A 22,828-nucleotide genomic window follows, 5' to 3' on the forward strand; every position below is an offset into this window, starting at 1 on the left:
CTAGGCAAAAATTAAGGTATTTTTAGAAAAAGAAAAGAAAAATCCTCTAGGTTGAAAATCTGGAAAGGCAACTTAAGCAAAAATTAGGGCATCATCAAATGGTAGGAAAGGTCCCATCAAGAAGAAAAATTCAAAAGGAAGCTTATGCAGAAACTAGGAAATGCAGAACCATTCAAGCCACAACATTCGTCGAAAAAATCAGAAGTCATCTTGAACATTATAAGATCTTCAAGAGTATGTTTACTTGTTCAAGTGTTCTCTAGTGGAAGATATAGAATCATCAACCACTTTGAACAGAAAAGATCTTTTATTCTAGTATTTATCAAGATTTTTTAAGTCCAGCTCAAGCATTTTTCAAAAGAAACTCGAAAGAAAATGATCAATACCTTATTGCACATATGATAATCTTAAAAGTCTTAAATTTAGGGGAATGTCAATTCTTCTATCTGTCATACATCAGAGTCAATATTTTTCAAGCATAATCCATTCCATCAGTCTCGTACTCAAGTTCCAATTAAAGCCAACCTTGAAACTAGGGGCATTTTTAAAAGTCATTTAATTCCAAAGTTTTGTCCTTAATCACATGATAACAAGGAAAATCTTACTTAAAAGTCCGATGAAGTCTAATGACAATTATGAATCCAGATGTATAATAAGCCAATAAAGGCCCGATCTTTCAAACTTTGAACTCAATTTTAAATCATAGAATGAATTAATAGGATTGTTTAAGTTCCTATAAATCTAAGCCCGAGAAACGTGACTTAGTAAGTTCGAGTCCGAGAAACGAGACTCCAACTTTTTTTTAATCATAGAATGAATTAATAGGATTGTTTAAGGTCCTATAAATCTAAGCCTGAGAAACGTGGCTTAGTAAGTTTGAGTCTGATAAACGAGACTCCAATTTTTTGAATCATAAAATGAGTAGGTTTTTTGAAGTGCCTATAAACCTAAGTTCGAGTCCGAGAAACGAGACTCCAACTTGTTGAATCATAGAATGAGTAGGCTTTTTGAAGTGCTTATAAACCTAAGTTCGAGTTCGAGAAACGAAACTCTAACTTTTTGAATCATAGAGGGAGTAGGCTTTTTGAAGTGCCTACAAACCTAAATGCGAGTCCGAGAAACGAAACTCCAACTTTTTGAATCATAGAATGAGTAGGTTTTTTGAAGTGCCTACAAACCTAGGTTCGAGTCCGAGAAGCGAGACTCCAACTTTTTGAATCATAGAATGAATAGATTTTTTGAAGTGCCTATAAACCTTTGTTCGAGTCCTAGAAACGAGACTCCAATTTTAATAGGATTGTTTAAGTTCTTGTAAACCTTAGCCAGAGTCCGAGAAATAAGACTCTAGTTTTGTTTGAATCGTATTGAATTAACAGGATTGTTTAAGTTCTTTAGTCCGAGAAGTGTGGTTACAATAGGTTCGAGTACGATAAACGATACTCAAACTTTTTTCGAACTCTAAAAAAGAATTTCAAATAGGATTTAACGAAGTTCCTACAATGTTATGAATCCAATTACCTCATTGTTTAACCTTGCCATGATTGCTTTCGTTGCATAAGCACATTTCAATTTGGAATCATTATTGTCAGTGAAAAAATATCTCTAGGACCTGACACTTTTTTACTTAGAAATCATCACACCTTTGCACACATATGTACTTTTTGTTTAGTCAGGGAGAATTTTCCAAAATTCAAGGATCTGACACCGTCAGTGAGAGTTCAGGCTTAAGGACCTCACACCTTTTAGTTTGGGGAGAGTTTAACCCTCAAGGATTCGATCGTCCCAACGAATTGCTAAATCAGGCTGTAAAATGAACTATCACTAGCTTTGGTATTCGGATATCGCACTATCTACCGAAATAGATTTGCTATCTAGTTTGCTTCAACCCTCTACCAAAGAGAGCTATCTGTAGACACCCTATTTTTGCACCTGCCTGATTAATCAATTCGTCAATCCGATTGCAACGGTTCTCAATGATGGACGATCATTCCAATGCTTTATTTGTTACTAGATATGTTTCAGAAATTTGGATGAGGTATCTCAAACTAACAAAACCTTAGAAACCACGCTACGCTAGGAAAATATAACTCCAAAAACATAGAAATTATCCTTTTGTCGACAAAAAGAAGCTTCACGGTAAAAATCACTAAAAAATGATCAAATTATCAAAATACCCCTAACATCAAAACATCCCTAGAGCTTACATTACGCTTAGGAAAACCATTTCAAACACATAAAATAACAAATCGAAACTAAATAAATTATTTCACCAATTTTCATAAAATTTGATAAAATTATAAAAATGCCCTTCATAAAGTTCACGACTATTTCGAATAAATTTTTTTATAAATGACACAAACCAATATTCCCATTGAATTCCTTACGAAAAATCGATTTTAAAACATCTTAGAACATCAAAAACCTACTTAAAACGCAAAAAGTCCTCCCCGAGGGCAAAACGATAATATTACAATTTTAATGATTAAAATTTCTGAAATTAATAATTAAAATATTAATTAATATAAATTGAAATCCTAATTAAAATTAAAGTCAATCAAGTAAGACTAAAGTCAAAATCTTATAAGTCAAGACTAAAGTCAATCTTAAAGTCAATCAAGTAAAACTAAAGTCAAGATCTTAAAGTCAATCAAGTAAGACTAAAGTCAAAATCTTAAAGTCAATCAAGTAGGACTAAAGTCAAAATCTTAAAGTCAATCAAGTGAAACTAAAATTCAAAACCTTAATAGAATTCTAATTAAATAATAACTCTATTTAAAACAATCCTAATTAAATAACAACTCTATTTTAAATAATTCTAATTAAAATATAACTCTACCTAAAATAATTATAATTAAACAATAACTCTTTCTAAAAGAATTATAATTAAACACTAACTTTATCAAAATAAGCACTTAAAAAAATTTATAAATAAGGGTTCTTACAACCTATTTTCGTATCCAAAAATAACCTCTAACAGAAGTAGGTCAAAAAGTTTCCTTAGCTTCCCATAAAATCCTAATTTTGAAGTCTCAACTCCTTACCTAACACCCATATTTCGATTTTAACTCGAAAAACACCTAGACGTCTTTCAAAAATACTTAAAAATCCATAAATAAATCAGAAGAATCCAGATCTAAGAAAGATATACCTCGCCTCGGAGATCAGAAATCAGATCCGGAGACAGAACGAAGCGAGGAGTACTGTACAAAGAGGTACTCTATCAGATCTGAGGGAACGAGAACGTTGTCTTCAGAAAGGTATCTATTTATTATTATTTTTTTATTAGTTAGGTCTTTTAGCAATGTAGTTTATTTGAGAATTAGTAGAGACCGGCGTTTGCCGGGCGGGATTGGTGCCTAACACCTTCCAACCCCGTAACGTGATCCCCGGACCCGTTTTTTCTCTCGTAGATTAGTAATATTTGCCATTTTAGAGTCAGTTCGATTCCTAGACCGTAACAACTAGGTGGCAACTCCCAAACCTCAAAAGTCAAAAGCAGATTCGCGCACCACCCGGATCAAGGGCACTTTCAGTACGTTAAACATGGTGGAAATAGTTTTTTAATGTTGTCTTTGTATGTTGATGACATTCTGTTAATTAGAAATTTTATGGAGTTAATTGTCGCCACTTAGAAGTGGTTATTCTTAAATTTTGAAATAAAATATATGGGTTAAACAAATTTTGTACTTGAAATTAAGATCACTCGTGATCGCTTTAAGAGACTTTTTTGTTTGTCTCAAGAGATTTACATTAAAATAGTGTTCAAGCACTTTCGTATGCAAAATTGTAAACCCATAGACACTCTAGTCCAAAAGGGACATTCTTAACATCTTGGTCTTTACCTTATGATGGATGTAGAGAAGGATAAGATGGCACAAGTCCCTATGCAAATGCAATTAGAGGTCTAATGTATGCTATGATGTATACTCGACCAAATATTTGTTTTGTAGTAGGATTGATTAGTCGTTATCAAAGTAATGCAGGAACTACTTATTGGAAGGCAATAAGAGGATATTTCGATATTTGTGTGGGACTACAAATTATACATTATATTATCAGGGAGCAGATTTACGATTATAGGGTTATAGTGACGCGAATTGGGCTAGTGATTTAGATAAGCATAGGTCCACATTAGATTATGCATTCTTACTTGGAAGTCGTATTGTTCTTGGTTTATCAAGAAACAATATTGTGTTGCTTTATCCACGATGGAGTTAAAATATATTGCATGTAGTACTATGGTTGAAGAAGTTGTATGGTTGAGAAGGTTCCTTATTCGATTCAATATAGTGCATAGTACTAGACATCCTATATTATTGTATTGTGATTGTAAACGTATGCAAAGGATCCTAAATACCATGAAAAATCGAAGCACATCAACATTCGCTACTACTATATTCGAGATATTGTTGCGTAAAAGGAGGTGGTTCTATCATCTATTTCTACAGGTCAAATGACAGTAGATCCTATAATTAAACTTATTCTCCGAGACATTTATCATACTCATATTAGGAGTTTGGGACTTCGTAGGTGTTAATTTGTGATTGTAATAGATTTCTTGATTTATTATTACTATTGGATATTTCTTTTTATGTATATTTATTCCTTTCATTTGATTAAATCATCCTTATATTGCATTTTTTTATTATCATATGCCCACACACTTTTAATAATGTTTTTGAATATGGACTTGTTTTTTGTCAGCAGGCTAAGGTCATTCACTCACACAATGACCACCTTGGCACATAAACTGCAAAGAAGACAATATTTAAATAATGAAACCCTAAAGGTTGAACCAATTTACAAGGCGCAATGATTGCAAACTTGATAATTGTATTAATTTCATCTCAAATATTTTCAAGATGAGATTCATAGGAATCAAACATCATTCGTAGACTTATAAAATCATAAAGCCTAGAGAAGTCAAATGGGAACTTTAATCAGGTATTTTGGTAAGCAATTGGATTGAAAAGTTCAGGTTAGGCGCTTATAGTGTAACTAGACTTAAATCTGTATGGTGTCAAGATTGACGAACTTTTGATGAGCTCCACCATAGCATGTAAGTTATACTACATGTGTTATTTATTTTTCGACCTATTTTTACTTATATGAGAAAGTGAATGATTCCTTGTTTCCTTAGTGACTAATGATTATGTCGTAAAGTAGAGATTAATGTTTATTGATTCTAGCATATTACCTATGACTTGGATTGATAAGGTCTAATTGAACATGACTGGAAAAGTAACTTAACCAAAACTAAGCAATATGAGGGCTTGATAAATATTATTTAGTATCACATTCCAATGATAGATTGTACACAATGACTAGAGCTTGTGTCGGCATTGATATTTCTACTTTCAAAATTTTTTATACTATTTTATATTCAACTAAATATATAGATGAAATCGCCTCAACCCATTTTTCACTTAATAGCAAATAGGGGTCTGATCGGTAAATTGAGGATTTTTAAGGAATAAGGAGTTACCACCTAGTTTAGGTCTAGGAATTATAAATAACTCCAGAATGGATTGGGCTGGTCCACGAGTAAGAGAAATGGGCAAGGGGTTAGGTTATGTATTTCAGAAGGGATTAGGCATCGAACCCACCCAATCAAGATGATCGGTCTCTACTACTATCTAAAACTATCCTATAGTTGACAAGCAGAAACTAAAATCAAGCTAGGGTCCCATCATCATCAATTTATATCGGATGTGCTACACGAATCTTACAACAAATATTATCTCAAATATTACATAATTTCTCAAATTCCGCATAAAAATGGAAATATTTGAAAAAACCTTATGTAACCCATGATCTAAAGCTAATTATAAATCCTCATGCAAATATTTTTCAAATCAATAACAATGAAAGTTTGCGAAAATTTTCTAAATTGAAAAAAATTAGAAATGTAAAATTTCTAAGTTGGAAACTTATGAGATTTCTAATTTAGGAATATAAAACTTCCCAAATTAGAAATTTATAAAAATAATGAATTCCCAAATTAGAAGTTTATAAAATTAATTTTTCAAAATAGAAAATTACCAAATCAACTAAAACAGGGATTCACGAAAGTTTTTTAAATTGGAAAGTGAAATTTCTAAATTGGCAATTGATGAGGTTTAGGAACATGAAATTTCCTAAATTAGAAATCTACGAATACATGATGAATCCTCAAATTAGAAATTTATAAGAATAAATTTTTCGAAATGGAAACTTACAAACGTGAGGAGTTCTCAAAGTAGAAATTTTCAAATATGAACTCTTCGAAATAAACATATGAAATCTCTGAATTAGAAAGTCATAAATCTTCATGAACAAAAAATTTCTAAAAAGAAAATGCAAAACTCCTAAATTAAAAAATCACAAATGTGAAACTTCTACATTAGGAATTTATGAAAATGAATTTTTCAAAATAAATAATTATGAAATTCCCAAATTAAAAAAATCCTTGAATGAGCTTTCCAAAATATCAATGATGAACGTGAAATCTTGCAAATTAAAAAAAATTATGGATACATGATAACTCACTAACTCGACAAAATTCGATATCGCTCGAACCCACCAAGTTGGGGACACGTATATGTAAAATCTTATGATCAAAACATTAGGGACACGTGACAAATCCTCGAATCCACCATTCACACATATATTCAACATTTTCGAACCAAAAAATTGAAGACACGCGACAAATTAATGAATCATAAATTCAGATTTAGATGCAAAATTTTTGGCGTCAAAAATGAAGGAACAAGTGGCAAATTGACTAACTAAAATTCATGCATATGTTTAACATTTTTGGATCAAAAAATTAGAAACGTGTGATGAAGCGGGGAGAGCAAAGAAAAGAATGAATAAAAAAATATGAAATAACAGAAAAGAAAAGAAAACATAAAAAATATATTACCTTTGTGATAAAAGGGTGGCTGCTGCGATTCCTTCAAAATTGATAAGCTAGCGAGAGGTTGAAGATAAGTAGACGAGAAACGATCCAAGAGAGAGGAGACTATCTGATGGAAGCAAATAAAGGAGAGTTGCTATGCATGGAAGGAGGCGAATGTGGTGGCTGAAATGTTATTGGTAGGAAGTGAAAAAGATAGAGAAGTGCAGAAGTGATGTGGCTACTTTGAACTTGATGAAGAGAGAGGATGCAGAGGTGGTAGTGGCTATATTGTGTAAGGATTCTAATGGACATTGTGAGAGGAGAAGAACATGATGGTTAGGACTATGGGAGCCGTTGCTTTGAAATGTTTTTAATGGAGCTTGCAAGAGGAGAAGACTACCATAGAGATGAGCATAGGGGTTGCTGCTGTGTGAAGTTTTAGAAAGGAGAAGGTGCGTTTTGTGGATTATTGCAATGAAAAGAGGAATAGAAGGACATGGGAAAAGAAGAGTAGAAGAATGCGGATTTGGAGGTTGTTGTAATGAAAAGATTAGCAGAAGAAGTTGTTGTAAGAATAGAAGAAGAAGGAGTTCAATCCCTACTTTTCCTTGATCCTCATTGTGATTTTGCTATATTAGAAAGGGGTTGAGAGGCTGTGGAATCAAAGTTCTGTTGAGAAGAAATTGAAGAAAATCGTGGTGTTGCTGTGTAAAAGTAAGAAGGGGCGCATCAGATAAGTTACCTTTTCTCAATTTTTTTTATAAATATATTCATTTGCTGTCTAAGAGAAGAGTCTCTTTGCACAGTGTAGACACCCCATTTTCACACTCGCTTGATTAACCAACTTGTCAACCTGATTGTGACGGTTCCTAATGATGGATAAATATTCCAATGCTTTATTTTGTTACTAGATATGTTTTAGAAATTCGGATGAGATATTTCAACCAAGAAAACTTTTAGAAACCACACTACGCTAGGAAAATATGACCCAAAAAAAAGTAAAATGCATTATTGTGAGACAAAAATAAGTTTTACGTTAAAAATCACTAAAAAAATGACCAGATTACCAAAATACCCCTAACATCAAAACATCCCATTAGAGCCCACATTACGATTAGGAAAATTCTTTTGAATACATAAAACAGTAAATTAAAATCAAATAAACTGTTTCACCAATTTTCACCAAATTGACAAAATTACGAAAATACCACTCATAGGGTCCACAACCATTTCACCCCAAAAACTCATAAATGACACAAACCGATACTCCCATTGAGTTTCTTATGAAAAATTGATTTCGTAACATCCCAAAACATCAAAAACAACTTCGAAACGCAAAAGCCCTCTTGGAGGGTAAAACAGTAATTTTCCAACCTTAAAAATTCAAAATTTTATAATTAATAATTAAAATATTAATTAACGTAAAGTGAAATCTTAATAAATTTAATTAAAAATTTAAACAAATAAAATGAATTAATTTAGCCCACAGGTCAAATTTTAAGTGGTGACCCACTTATTCAAGTGGGGCCCACTTGATATTTATAAAAGATCCCTCCATCTGGGATCCTAAATAATTTAAAATATAATCAGAGAGTTTCTTGAAAAAACTAAAAAACATATTCTTTCATTGTATGTAAGAATTAAAACCCTAATTAAACCACTTAATTTTATATTGAGGAGACCTAGTCAAACTGAAAAACTCCCAAAAAGTTCTATAAAAAGGAGACTCTACAACCTAATATGGGAGGTCAAGAAAACTCCTAGGAAAGAGAGGTTAAAACTCTCTCCAACCTTCCTAAAATCCTAAATTTGAAGATCCAAGTTTGTACGTAACACCAAAATCTCATTTTTTTACCCAAAAAACATTCAAAAATCCTCAAGAACACCCGAAAAGCCTCAAAACACCCAGAACATCCTACAAATACCCAGATCTAAGAGAAGAATACCTCATCTTGAAGATCGAAAACTGATCCAGTGATGGAGACAAAAGCAGGGAGACTCATGAGAGGAATGCACTCCGCTAGTACTGAGGGAATCGTCCGTTAAAATCACCCAAGTAGACCTTTTTTTATTTATTTTATTGTTTAAGTCTTTTTTTAGCAATATATTTTTTGAAAAAAGTAGAGACCAGCATTTGCCGGGTGAGATTGGTGCTTAACACCTTCCAATCCTGTAACATGATCATTGAACCCGTAATTTCTTTTTTTTTTTTTGTAAATTAGTGTTATTTATCTATTCAGAGTCATGATTCAATTCCTAAACCGTAAAACTAGGTGGTGACTCCCAAACATCAAAAAAGAAGATCCGCAACTCACAGATCTATGGTGCTTTCAGTAGCGACTCCACTGGGGATATTTTGATGATCAAATTCAAAAAAATCTCAAATTTTGGTGCATTGCTATATCGACCTAGTTTTTTTATTTTTATTTTTATTTATTTTTATCTTTATTCTTTTGGCTTGATTGTGGATCATTTGTTTGAATTTTGGGTATGGTGTTTTTTATTTCTCTTATGATCTAATATAGGGTCACTTTTGATGATCCTAAATAATTCAATGTTTCAAAGGTTAATGAAATAAGGATGGAATGATGGTGGTTGGGATGAGGAGCCATGAATTTTTTTTTTAATATATATAATAAAAAATAGTTTTTTTAATCGGTCTTGCTGTGCATAGTATGGTGATAAAAAATTTTATTTTTTACTTTGTGCATCATGAGAAAAACTTTTAAAAAAAAATCGAAAAAAAACCAAAAAAAAAAAACACATCACCATTATGCGTGGTGTGCTGTTAGCATTTTGAGTTTTTTTCTTTTTCTATCTTTTTCTCCAATGTGCAAAGAAGGGGGTAGCAAGGGAGAGAGACGTTTCTCTCTCATTCCTCTCTCTTTCTCTCTATTTCTTTATCTATCTCTCTCTCTCATTGTGATTCTTGTTTTCTTTCTTTTAAAAATCTTTTTAATCATTATCGTAAAACAATGGCAACGAAGATAGATAAATAAAGAATGGAGAGCAGTCTTGGTCTCTATTTGGGATTTATTTGTCAAATAAACCGATTTGGAAACAATTTCTCATTTGTTTTGCTGGGTTCTTCTTCGGTTACCTCGTTAATGGAGTCTGTGAGGAATACATGTCTAATCATGTCCACATCAGCTATGCTCATGTTCAAATCCACCAAGGTATTGCCAGTAATGATAATGGGATCCTTTCTTACCAGACTTAGTATGATTTTCGATTATACAAATCCGACTTATGAGTGCTATATAACGGTGGAGATGAGCAAGCCAATAATTGAACAACTTTGTTTTTGGTGCCTGTGCGGTCGAAATCGGTGGACAACTCTGATAGTCCCAACACGCACTAATCCAAAGTCGCTCCGAGCGCTCCCCATCCCCTCGCGGTGGTCTAGTACATGCCACAAACACTCTGACGCTTAAGTTAGAGAGACAGAGAAACATTAATCGATACTGTCTAGTCCTCGGACCTTCCCTCCTCCAATAGTGCTTACTGTGCTATTTAACACCCTTATCTTTTCCTAGGATTTCCCCTTCTATAGGCTACAGTATAGGCCGTAATCATGGGATTTCTATTGATTCTGAGGGGTTGTTTACCTAATCAGGGTATCTTGAAATGATCGAGTTTATCTGTTATGATTGCATCTGAGATTTCTAAAATTGACGTGCACACAACAGTATTGCGATTTTCTAGAGGTCTACCTTGCCTTGCTTGGTTGGGTTGGCTTCGCTTAGTGATGTGTTATCTTACAAGCTAGGCTAGGGAGGCCTCTACTTTGGCTTGCCCTGCTTGCTAGGTAGCACTTATCAGCTGGTCTGTGTCAGGTACCCCCTGCCCAACTTGGACACATGTACGATCAAGATTAATGCTCAATTAATTCCCTTTATAGTGCCAATATTGGATTTTAGTTGCAGTGTTGACAATCTTCGAAAAGGTTGGGGACACTTTTATTTCGTGGGTACCGATATATAATCAAGCCAAGTTTGCCTTTTTCATTTGTTGGAACTAAGGTCCAGGGTTGGTGGCATTGCTGTTCTATATTGTCAAAGGGCTGCAAGCTATGGTTAGACCAAGGTTTTTGAGATGTTGCAGTACGTCTTTGCTCAGCCAATATCAAGGCCTCTCCCATCCTCCTTAAAAACCCATCTTCTATCTCTATTTCGATTTCGACCTCGACTCGTTACTCTCTAACTCGCTTAACTCGTAAGATCGCTAGCCATGAATTAGAGAGTTCGATGTCTCTACAGATTTCCAACTAAGAGAGAAAGGGGGTTTACACATACATCAATGTTTCTTGCGAAAGATATTCTGGTTTTGGTAGATCTCTCTATGAACTACCACTACATCATATTGCGGTTAAAGCGACTCTAGAAATGCGCTAAAAATGACTGCTAAAGGCTGTCGTTATTTGCGACAGTTTTTTACTGTCGTTTAAACGTCGTTTCAGTCATCTAAGTGTAATAAGTAAAAGTTGGGGTGCCAATAGCCATTCAAACAAATTTTCTCAAACAGAACTTGACTTTCGCCATTGTCGAACTCTCTTCTCTCACTCTCACTCTCTACTCGTCTCTGTCTCTCCTCTCACTCACTCTCACTCTCACTCGATGTCTCTTCTCTTTCGCTCTTTCTCAAATCCCTCGCTCTTCTCGAATCTCTCTTCTCAGATCTCTCTTCTCGAATCTCTCTCTCGGATTTCTCTTCTCGAATCTCTCTCTCTCTATCGGATCTCTAAATCTTGATCAAGTGTTTCTCTCTCTCTCACTCGATTCTCTCTCACTCAAAATCGATCAGTTTTTTTCATTTTGGGAAGTAAATCGATCGGATTTGTTTTTCGAAAGAAATTGATCGAAAGATCTTCGCTCGATCTCTCACTCACAGAATCTGTGATTTTGAAGACGCAATCAGATTTTGATTTGCAAGTTTTAGGGCATAATCGATCGGCGTTTGATCGAAAGTTTTAGGACTTTGTTCGATCTCCCTCCCTCCCTTTGCTTGGTTTGTGATCGAATCTTCAGGTATGTTAAAGTTTTTGATTGAATCTAAGATTTTCCTTAGATTAATTTAGGGTTTCAAATACTTTAAAGTTTACATTCAACATTGTCTTTCCTTCAGATTAATGTGCACCAACTGTTTGTAAAAATTCCTAAGAGAATCAAATCCATTACAACTAGTGCATATTCATTTAATCTAAACTTTTTTTTTCCTGAATTGGCCACACCTGTAGTTTTGTTTTAACTTTGAATCATATTTAAGTGATTTGGGATGAAATGGAAGATAAATCTGAAAAAAAAAAAAAAAAAAAAACTATCCTTATTGATAAATAATTAGTTAGTTTTTTCTGTTGAACCCAATAAACAGTCTAAGGTGGTCCCAACCTACTTGCATCAAATCAACTCCATCATCTATAATTAAGCTATTCTTAATTTAACAACTATAATAGTGATTTTCAAACAACCAAAATAGAATACATTGCTAAACACTTGTTATTTACAGATTTCTTCCTTTATCAATGGATGCTAGTCCCTTATATTGAATAACATTGGTGCATCAAGCTAGTATACTTAATTTTATTGGACCAAAAGATAACTATATCACATTTTACTCATAAGAAAATCATCTAATAACCCATGATCCAAAGCTACACTTAAGAATCAACTCCTCATTAGGCTCTAATGACATAACATAACTACCCCATAATGAAATGAATCTAAAGTGGTTTTAAGGAACCTTTTCAAGAAGTCAACATAACAAGAGAAACCTACTTCCAAAAGTTAACTACTAGTACAAAACCTGATGTTGCGTGTATTTCTATGAAAGGGTGAAGCACCCATGTATTGGATTTTGACACTCCACAGACTAGTGCATGACTTCGGTTACATCTTTCAAGATAGTCAGACCCAAACTTCTAATGGTAATGGTAGTTGAATAGGATTTGGTTATTAAAACATTATTAGGAAGTCACATTAGTTTGTATGAAGGTTGGTACTGTTTCGCCCCCTTTCCTTATATCTTAACATGCCCCGAAGTTATATTGAATTAATCTCAACTTTCTAGTTTCTTAATGAGCCTGCAACTTGCCACTTAATTTAAATCTAATGGCTGAAACATAGACTTCCATTAGTTTTCATTCTCATTGAAATCCCATAAACTGCCAACACACAGATTTCGCACGGGCAATGAGCTTTAGTTTTTTCCTTTTCTCGATTAGTTATACTGCATGTAGTATTACTTGGAGATGGACTCTTCCAATTCTGGTTCTCTACTAGAAGATTTTCCTTTCGTTTAAGTTAGTATTGTAATAGATACGCGCTTTTAAAAACCTTTGAGAACATTTGCTGTAGTATGATAACTTAACTAAACTAATCCTCCTTTCAGATTTCTAATGTTTTCTAGTATGATAACTTAACTAGATTAATCCTCCTTTCGGATTTCTAATGTTTTCTTTCTCAGATAAAAACTGGTGCAAGCTTATGCATATTTTAAATCTGGGATCGCATCGGTGATGAAGATATCTGAACTGAACCAAGTGACTCCTATTAGTATGCCTTGAACTAAAATGAAGACCTTGCAGGTGTTGATACTCACTGTAACATCACACTTTGCTGAGAGATGCATAGGTAGATAAATGCACTGCTTATAAGGCTTTTGAGTTCTTTTTATTGTACGTTCTACAAATAGAATTCTTGAATGCACAACCTCAAAGTTTTTTTGCAATGTGGGTTTGAACATTAATTCAAGGTTTCCTGATATAAATATTTATAGAAATTATATTAAGCAAGGTATATAAAGTTTCCTACTATTAGGATCACCTATCTTCCAAGTTTTATGGTGTAGGAAGGATTTCAAGAATACTCTTAGGAAAAGTTTTAAAAATTGGTTGGAGAGCCATTTTCCACCCAAAAACGTCCTAGAACATGTGACACCACTTCAAGTCCATTGAAATCTTCAATTTTGGCCCATCAAGACAGAATTTTTAGTCCATACTTTACCCAAAAAAAAAATTAAGTTGAGGGTTTCTTTCTAAACCTTGGGTAGTTCAGAGGTTTCTCTCAAAAACCTTGACAAATTTCTTGGTTTTCTTTCTAAAACCTTACCCTTCTTCCTTTCTCATCTATTTCTTATTTTCTTTTTTGATAATCATTTGTTAGCTATCATTTGGTAACAAAGTAATCTCATCTTTATTGCTCTCATTTCTGTCCAGCATGAAGCTGATATAAAAGGGTCTATTTGGGCTAGAGTCTGAACCATGAGGATTTGTTCATTTGAATGTGTGTGAGATCAAGTTAGCAAGGCACTCATTGCAGAATTTATAACAGCTCAGAGGAGAAAGAAACCATTTAAAGGATTGGGATTAGAACACATGAATTGTTAGAGTTGGCTTGAATTGGCTCGGTTGTTAAACTAAGATAGATTAAAGCCTGCTTTTAGAACATATATGTTGCTAACCAAATAGATACCAAGTGTCATATTATGTGATTTTATTTCTAGAAACTGAGCCTCATTGTATAAAAGTTCTCCATGGAAAATGTTATGTTCTAAAATATTTCTAAGCTTTCATCCATGCCAAAGTTGAGGATATTTTCTAAATTAAGCCAACTGTGTTCTGGGTTCTATGCATTTAGAAAGTTCCCACTTTGTGGCTGGTAACTTATATTTGCATAATGACAGAAATGTGATTGTTGCCAATTTAGTGTGTATTGTCACTCATTTACAGATGTGGACCATGCATGACAATGATCTTTCTTATAACAATCTTTGCGGTTCCATTCCGAAAATATCTACAAAAACTTTCAAGTAAGCCACGCTCTCTCAATCTTGTAGCACTCATATGTCTTTGAAGTTATGGTTGGTTATTGACGACTCTCTGTTCTATCTTTATCAGAATTATTGGAAACCCTTTAATTTGTGGGCCAAATTCAGGTATTAGCTCTATGCCGTTGTCAAACTTAAGTGTTTGCTTATGACAAATGATGAAATGCAAGATCACATTTTTGAACTCTTACACAGCAAATTCTTTCTCAAGTGGAAAGAGCGACATCAAGTATGTACTATTTAAAACCTTACTTTGGTATGTTTATGGTTTAGCAGGAGTTGCACATCCATTCATTTGAATTGTTGCAGTTTTTAGTTCTCTTTCTTAATGTCAGTATGTTATAATGCTTTAGCCTATGGTTACTATGGCTAATAGGCATGTTGAGTTATGACTTTTTTGCATAGCGTGATGAAGTCTTTTGGAACTATTTTTGTCATTGAGGAATCGTGGACCATCAATTTTTACCGTTAATTTGTAGACCACTTTTGATGGAGGTGATCAACCTCACAAAAAATCAGCCCCATTTAGAAACTTCTAAACCATATTGGACAAAATGTTGCTATTGTTATCTTCTTTATCGAGTGATGATGACAAGGGAGTTGAGAAAACTTGAAACTTGAATCGAATAAGATCGACAAACATAAGAATAGTTTCTGAATTTCCTTCCTGTAATACAAGTAAACAAAGGGGGTTAAAACTTTGTTCACCAATATGTATGTATTATTAAGTGTATATGTGGCGCCCCGCCAAACGCTAACACAAATCCCAAGGCCAAATTCCAAGGTACTAGGTGGCACCTCGAAATTTCGGCTGGTCTCCTCTGTTTATGTTAGCGTTTCACGGAACTCAAACCTGATAAACCAATTTATAACAAACCTGTATATAAAAAGTATATACAGGAAAATAACAGCGGAAGACTATATTACATCTAACATGTAAGTAGATCAGAGTGCGGAAGATTATCAATATACAGGCTTACAAAAACATTCTCACTCTAACATAGGCCTAAACTCTCAATCTAAAAATAACATACATCCTGGCGGAAATTGACAACACTAAGGGATGTGGCCCTAGTGCTCACCAGGCAATAAAATCTGATCGTCGATCTAATCGACCAGATACTCTTCAATTACTGCCTCTACGCCTGCCTCGACAGCTGCAAGTGCTGAAACTAAAAAAAATAGGAAGGAAAGGGTGAGTAACAATGGTTACCCAGTAAGTCCACAACCAATTCCTACTAATAACCCTTCCTAAGCATGATCGAATAAAACATACTGAACATTTTAATATATGCAAGGTCTTACAAGATAAAATACGATCAACTGGTACATATAGCCAGGGATGAGCAACTAAACAGTTTAAAAATTACACATAACATCAATCATCCATACTCATTATACATTTTCCATTTTATGCAAACAATGTTGACAACATTAAAATAATGACATGCTTCTCAGTTTGTTAATTCGAAATATAACAACAGATACATAATACGTGGTGTGGAGTTATTGGAATTAAAGAGTTGGGATTCACGACTGGATCGCTCCCAGTCAGGACATGATATTCCCCAATAACATCGTAGTTCCTGATTTTGTGGCTGGTCGTGTCTACCACGCTTGCGGAAACCATTATCCGCTCAGGCTGGCCGTTTTAACGTGACCGTAAGCAATGGGTCTCTTTTCGATTGTGTCAGAACGTTTGACTACTACTAGATTGTTAGTGATCACTGACTAATCATCTTCGTCTATGCCTATCAAGCGTGCATGTGATTCCCAAATGACACTCCACTCGTACACGACCACCTTTACAATACACGTTCACTGGTAAAGATAAGAAAGGAATGGACCCGGATTCTAGTTGTGACTCCACTCTCATACGCGTCCCATACCACGTATGAGTTTGGTGGTCCCTACCGTACATCCCAGGATAGTGCACCCCCCGGATGATGTGACACACTATCCCTTCAGGCATTCACAAACCCTTTAACAGCTCACAAAATAGTTACGTACATATATGATTTTTCATTTAAAAAAAAGAGAAATTAACAGAACAGGGTTGAGAACGGATATCCAGTTCCTACCATGCAACCGTGGCCACCCGGCCTAAAATAAATAACAGTACTCAGCGCATGCGCTAACATAATCGGAAATAAACATGCAACCCTTTCATTAATAACCTGGATATCCTTTCACCAACCTACACACAACATACAATGTAAAAGGCAGACATCACCCCTCGGGTGTGATTCTGACAATTTACCGTTTCATCCCTTTCCCATTCTTTCGACATTTTCATTTTTCGTCTTTTCAAATCAACCATCCATTTCCAATCTTTCAAGGTCATTATTTCGGTCTTTTCATTGAAAACCTTCAAATTTTATTCACAAACAAGGTCCCGATGATGAACGGGGCAAAAGCTGTTAAAAATAATGAAAGCTGGTGAAAATTTGGCTAAGTGTCGGAAACTCAATTTTTCAAAGTTCTCGAAATTGAAAATGGGTTTTTCGAAATGAAAGTTTCGCTTATGAGATTCGACACCATATAGTTTTTGTAATCTAATTCAAAGTAATGTGAAAATTATTATATTTTGAAAATTTGTCGAAAACGTCAAAATTTACGTTTTGTTCTTAAAACCAAAATTTGGATTTTGATCCTTTGAGATTTGGATCTTAAAACCATTCCCATTGTTTCGAAATGGGGGGTAAAACCTTAATTTCATTAAAGAACTTAAAGTAAATGGACATTTACTTAAATGTTTTTAATGAAATGAAGGGTGAGAAATAGTGTATAAGGTGTGACGAGGTCAAGCCAAGAGTCAGAACACTGTTCTGGTCAAAACTGTGTCTGTCGGTGGCAGAACCGACAGAATACACATCGGCAGGTGTCGGTGGGACCGACGGTCCTGCCAACAGAACAAAGTTTTCGACGGCTTCTTGATTTCGTCGGTGGCAGAAGCAACATTCTGTCGGTGGGACCGACAGGATGCCTTCGGTAGGTGTCGGTGGCACCGACCCTTCCCACCTATAGCCTGAACCTCACTTGCGATTTTTGGGTTTTTCGATCCCTTTTTCGATTTCTTCTTCCATTTTTCGAACCATTCGATCCACCCACGATTTTGTTATCAAAATTCGATAAAGCATAAACAAAACACCTACTTCTACCATGAATTTGAAATCAAATACCAATTTCTACGATTTAAATGCAAACAATAAGTTTTGTTTCAAAATCCTAAATGCACATTTCGGAAATCTAAAGCTACCAATAAGAATTGGAAGTCCCTTACTTGGTTGTGGACGCCAAGGATACAAGCTAGCACTACAAATCAGGGTTGGAGGGCTCGAGAGTCGAGGTTGGGCTGACTTGGATGCCAAATAAGCAAGGGTTTGCAAGGTATCCGACAATGACGTTCTCCTTCGCTTCTACAATGAAGTATAGACCTAGCTCCTAACTCGATGAAGCCCTCGGATGGAATGTGTTGGGGTTTACTCGAGCTACCCGGCTGGTTTTGATGGAGGATGGGGAAAACGAACAAGAATGGGTAAGTAAAGATGGTGAAGTTGTAGCTCTCGACGTGGCCGACAACTTTGTCTTCTTCGTCGATGTTCAACTTGGCTTCGTTTGCGCACAAACTTGATGACAATGGGTCGAAACCCTTGGATTGAAAGTGGCTGTCGTTTGGGTTTCTTAGAGAATGAGAGAAAAATGAAATAAAAGAAAATCAAAATTTTCTTTTATAACACAACTAAGGGCATACTTGTAATTTTCCCCTTATTTTTAGTTTCGATCGTAACTTAACTATTCGGACTCGGAAAACGACAAACGAATATACCATTTCGAATAATTTTTCGATTCGGATCTAATGGTGTCATCAAATCTTTTTGATTCTTGCTCTAACGAAATTCCACTATTTTGGGTCCCACTTAACATGAAATTCGAGGATTCTATAACTTCTCTATCCGAATTCGAATTCGGACTTGCTTACAGGCTAATGTATATATTTCGATCCTTTTGAATCTAATGGCGAAGTTGATTTGTCTCGAAATTAATCATAACAAAATCTGAGTATTTTACTCTAAGTCTCTCCTTCGATATTTTCTTCCAAATCTCACCATTTAATTTTCTCGAGATATGAGTTGAAAATCTGGGGTGTTACAGTATAAAAAGTTGATTACTGACTTGCTTATTCATTGCTCTCTGGGGAATTGAGAATAGGTCAATGTTTCATGATAGGTAAATTATTTCAGTGTAAATTCTGTTATACTGAATATAGATTTGTTTATTTTACCCGTCAACGGTAGAAAAGAAGAAGCATGCTATGACTCACAATGTTTGACTATTTTGATAATTACTAGGTCGTGACGCTGATAGTTGTGTATGCTGATTAGGGTTTCGCAAGGATTAAGGGCATTGGTTGGGGGTGGGCTGGAGTCATCTGGCTTTACAGTATTGTAACCTATATTCCACTTGACTTGCTCAAATTCTTAACCCGATACATCCTAAGTGGAAAAGCTTGGGATAACTTCCTAGAAAAGAAGGTATCTTTCTGTTTTCATTTCCCTTCTGAAAAGTGCTTTGTTTTTACACATTGTGTTTTTAGACAATGTTTTCTTTTTGCAGGGAGAAGCATTGTTTCAGACCCATTGCCTTTGCACATGTTGAAGAAGTGGAGTGCGTGTTTCTTTGAAACCCCTTTTCATTATATTTAATTAATTTTCATTGTTTGAAAAATAAATAATGATTTTATTCCTTGAGTCACCAATCTTGTTATAATATATATATATATATATTTCTTGGATTCAAAGAAGAACAAGGCATGTGCTTCTGAGGCATATTGACACTCTTACACATATAGACTCTTTTTTGAATTTTCACTTATTAGTTGAAGAAGAGTACTTGGTTGTGCCCATGTCTCTGCATTGATTGCATTAACTTAGCCAGTTAATTCGTAGATTTGAATCTACTCACAAGCTCTATCCTCAGGACTACCCATCAGCGTGAACCATAAATCATATAAAGACTTAAACCAACCATCATTGGGTTACTAAACAGGAAAGTAAGACAATTTCATCCAAAATCTGAAATATGGACTATCTAGTAATGTTTTTTTTTTTTTTTTGCACATATGCATGTAAGTTTAACTTTCACATTACATTAAAATGCTACTTGAATATTTGAACATTTTACCTTATATGGATAAGATACCTTGGAAATATTGTATTGACTGTACAGTATGCGAAGTTTGTAAAGCCTACTTTTCATGATTTTGTTCTTCCATTAAAAAAATATGCGGATGTGATCATACCCTGGGGAGGTGATAATCATGTTGCAATTGATTTAATTGTGCAACATATCCACACAAAGCTTGTTCAGCATGACCTTTGCAAGATATATCCTAGTGTATATGCCATTCACTCAACATTCCAGGTACCTTCACTTATCCTCTTCTGAATTTCTGTTCTCCTATCATGTTTTACTTGTAGGGATTGTTTCAACGAAGGGACAAAAAGCTTTATGTTCTTTGCCAGTCCAACTACAAATGTGAATTGTTTCACATCCGTTACAGTCATGGCTGCCTCCATAGCAAAACACCATCCTTATCATCAATCTTAGCAAATCCTTCGATTGTTAATACATGAGAGCAGAGAAGATGGGTTAAAGATGGGGCACTTAAAATGTTTTTTCTTTCTTTCTGAGGGGGGGGGGGAATGGAGGGAGAACCAATGCATTAGGCAGTTAACTTAGTCATGTTAGTCGGGTTTTTTCGGGATTGTTGAATGGCAATTAAATACACTATCTGAGTTGATGCCTAGATTGGCCATGTGCATTATAGCATGGACACAAAACACACCCCTATTTTGAGTCTTCACCCATTAGAAGCTTGTTTTAAACCATAGAGCGATCTTTGTAATTGACATACATGTATAGGACGATTTTGATCAATAAACCCCTGTGGTTGTTCCATAAAAATTGTTTCACTCAAGTAATTATGTAAGAAAGCATCATGAATATCGAGTTGTCAGATTGACCACCCATTAGAAACAACAATGCTTATCACTGAACGAATAGTGGTATGTTTGATAACCGGACTAAAAGTGTCCATGTAATCAATACCTGGTTGTTGAGCATCTCCCTTGGCCACAGGTTGAGCTTTGTGGCGTTTTATAATTGATCCATCTACCTGTTGTTTGACCTTATAGACCCATTTGCAGCCGATTACATTCATGTTAGGTTGGTGAGGTACAAATACCCAAGTGCCATTGCGAAGAAGAGCATTTATTTCATCATTCATTGCACTCCTTCAAATCTTATGTTTGTGTGCTTGAGAAAAGCAAGTAGACTCATTTTACATCAGACTCAAGACTAGCAAGAAGGGCAAGAGGGATAGGATGTTTCGAAGAAAGACAGGCCTTTGGTTTGAAAACTCCATGTTGCGCTCTTGTACGCATGATATGTTTTCGTTGTGGAAATGGCTGTATAGTGGTATGGGTAAGAAGGTTATTTGGTTGAGGAATTTGGATTGATAAAGGTAAGCTAGTAGTACCCACAGTGGGTGGACTCAAGTCTGTTTGTGGCAAATAGGTATGAGGAGATTGAGTTGAGTCCATGAGGGAGTCATCATTTGTTGCATTAGAATTGGGTGTAAGTACTGAAGTGGAGCCAGTATTGAAGGAGACAGGAGACCTCACAATTGGTGGCAGTGTTGGTGTTAACAACTGTTGACTACAACCAATTGTTTGCTTTTCAACCAATTCGAAATTGTCATAGGATCTAAGAATAGTTTTTGAAGTAAGAAAGATTACCTCTACTGGATTGTATATCTGTCTATTTCAGAATTATTTTTTGTGATTTTTAGTTTGAACTGAATGTGGGTGTTCATTTGAAATAGGAGTGGGAGATCATTAATGATTTTTAGTTAGATTTATGAAAGTTGAAGACGAAGGGCATTTGGGTCTTTTTATATTGTTAGTTGGGGTCTAGGTCTTCAATGTCAAAACATAGGGGTATTTTCAATATTCAGCAACATGCGAAGGGGGGCAGGTGTAAATTTTTTTTTTTTTTAAAATATACCCTATAGCGACGATCGGCGACCGTCGCTATATCCCTATTTTACCGTCGTTATATCCCTATTGAGAGTCGTTTTTAAAAAACCACTCCTTTTAAAATGACTCTTTTTGCGACTGTAGGGGCAGTCATTTTTGGCGCATTATGACGTAGTGTACTATTCCCACACCAAGTTTTGCATATAGTATATCATTAGAATGTTTGTTAATTTTCTTTTTTCAAACGTATAAATTGGTGTGGCTGCAGAATCTTTTTCATTCTGGATTGTGTTCTTAGATTTTTGTAATAATTAGCAATAGTTAAAAACAAAGAAGAGAATTTCCTTTCTTTAAAAAAATCAATTTGTTAAAAAAAAACAGGATCATCAATCCTTATCTCCACAACTGTCATTCTACGCTCAATTCAATATTCGTTGAAATCTCGATTTATTTTGGGTCACCCAAAAACAATCCTTGATTGGACCATAAATTATAAAATAAAAAAAAATAATCCTTCCATTTTTGGAAAAAAAAGGAATTTTTTGTGCTTGTTTCAATGTTGGATTTGATTGATTATTATATGATTGCTCATCTAATATGCCATGATCAGATTAATACATATATTTGATGTACATGCCTTGATGTCGATCTTGATGTTGTGAATATATTTTGTTTCTTGATCAATAATTATTTGATGTCCATATATTGATGATTTGATTTGGCCTACGAGCCCATTTATTTGAAAAATGCCCGGAACACACCTCACCCTATTTTGCACACACCACTAACACATTTGTTTTGTTGCATTACACGTTTGCATGTCCTTTATAGCCAACGTGGCACTAGTGCATGGTTCAGTCTCCTTGTGAGACGCGACGTTATTCATAAAAATCGCTCGGAACACACCTCACCCTATTTTGCACACACCACTAACACATTTGTTTTGTTGCATTACACGTTTGCATGTCCTTTATAGCCAACGTGGCACTAGTGCATGGTTCAGTCTCCTTGTGAGACGCGACGTTATTCATAAAAATCACAACTCCAATCACGTACCTTTATGGTATATAAAAATAGGACATCA

At 34.8% G+C, this 22,828-nt stretch overlaps 1 long non-coding RNA gene across 1 annotated transcript; it reads left to right on the forward strand.

Annotated features, from left to right (window-relative positions):
• Positions 1–13,631: 13,631 nt before the first annotated feature.
• LOC147388869 (uncharacterized) lies at positions 13,632–20,362 on the forward strand. Its single transcript, XR_015170401.1, has 4 exons — positions 13,632–14,686; positions 14,775–14,933; positions 19,090–19,239; positions 19,322–20,362. It is a non-coding gene; the product is annotated as an uncharacterized LOC147388869 (long non-coding RNA).
• The last annotated feature ends 2,466 nt before the right edge of the window (positions 20,363–22,828 follow it).

Source organism: Akebia trifoliata, chromosome 12 (genome assembly GCF_017979445.1).
Source record: "Akebia trifoliata isolate Shusen 1 chromosome 12, ASM1797944v1, whole genome shotgun sequence".
NCBI classification, from domain to species: domain Eukaryota; kingdom Viridiplantae; phylum Streptophyta; class Magnoliopsida; order Ranunculales; family Lardizabalaceae; genus Akebia; species Akebia trifoliata.